The 1,176-nt window shown below is 37.6% G+C and overlaps 1 non-coding gene across 1 annotated transcript; it reads right to left on the bottom strand.

The window, feature by feature from the left end:
* Nucleotides 1-554: 554 nt before the first annotated feature.
* Nucleotides 555-627, bottom strand: Trnaa-agc. Its single transcript has one exon. It is a non-coding gene; the product is annotated as a tRNA-Ala (tRNA).
* Between the last annotated feature and the right edge of the window lie 549 nt (nucleotides 628-1,176).

The raw sequence follows: 1,176 nt of genomic DNA, 5'->3' as shown, positions 1-1,176 counted from the left end.
AATTTGCGCATGCAATAGTACTTGCATGTGTATGGGTGTGTTTGTGAGTGCGTGTTCATTGGAACATTTGATTATTAACCAGCTGAGCGCACCGAGTTTGTTCAATGGCAATGTTTGCTTGATTAGTTGGTGCGTGAATTGCACTTGATTTGTGTATATACATACATATATGTATATGCACTCGTTCGACCACACACACGCGCACATAAACTCATATGAGTGTGAGTGTGTGCTCCCATATTTTGCTAGCGCAAATATTTTAGTTTCGGCATTGCATTTGTATTTGCCGCCACTTCAAATTAGCAGCTTACAGATATGGCAGCGGCTGTTTGTTGCTGTTTTTGTTAAATTATGAATTTCCGAAAATAAATACAGGCATCGTTGGCTTTATTTTTGCACTTTTGGCGCTTCAATATTTGTGCATAACACACCCCCTGCCACCCACCAATCGAGTGCATATTAGCCCGGTTAAATAGTATTGGATTCAATTTGGAAATCTCGTGGCGCTGTAAATGTTGGGGAAATCAGCAAAACAACAAAAAACTTGTAAATTTTGGAGATGCGGGGCATCGATCCCCGTACCTCTCACATGCTAAGCGAGCGCTCTACCATCTGAGCTACATCCCCATGTTGTTATACCACTGTTACCGTTATTTCAAATTGGTCATTACCAGCGCATAACTTTACTTAATTCGACCCGCAAATGCATCATTTCGATTGGTTTTTGTTACTTTTGTAATTAAAATGCAGACGACGTGTGATTTTCAATACAAATACTTAATATAACGGTCGCAAAGCTGTACTTGAACAGCTCACAATGGCTGGCTATATACCAAAAAGCAATACTTACTTTTAAAATTATAATTGTGGACCTTCTATTTTATTAGAAGTGTGACTAAATAGTTGACCCTATTTATGGGTCATGAGAAGCCCATAGGCTCATAAATTGTTGAAGAAATTTTTTCTCTCCAACTTCAGCTTCAAGACTTGTGTAACTTTTCAAATCAATGACTAGAAAATATGTTAACTTCGATTGCACAGAAGCTATAATACCCTTCACAAATACTAAAAATTCCATACCAGAACTTGAGACCGATGGTTTAGTTTGTATGGCAGCTATATTCTATATTGTCATTATTGGGTTCAATATTGCATTATTACATATCTGAGTGTAAA

Source organism: Bactrocera tryoni, chromosome 1 (assembly GCF_016617805.1).
Source record: "Bactrocera tryoni isolate S06 chromosome 1, CSIRO_BtryS06_freeze2, whole genome shotgun sequence".
Lineage (NCBI taxonomy): Eukaryota > Metazoa > Arthropoda > Insecta > Diptera > Tephritidae > Bactrocera > Bactrocera tryoni.
The sequence above is the reverse complement of the archived record's forward strand: the minus strand, read 5'-3'. Positions and strand labels throughout refer to the sequence as shown.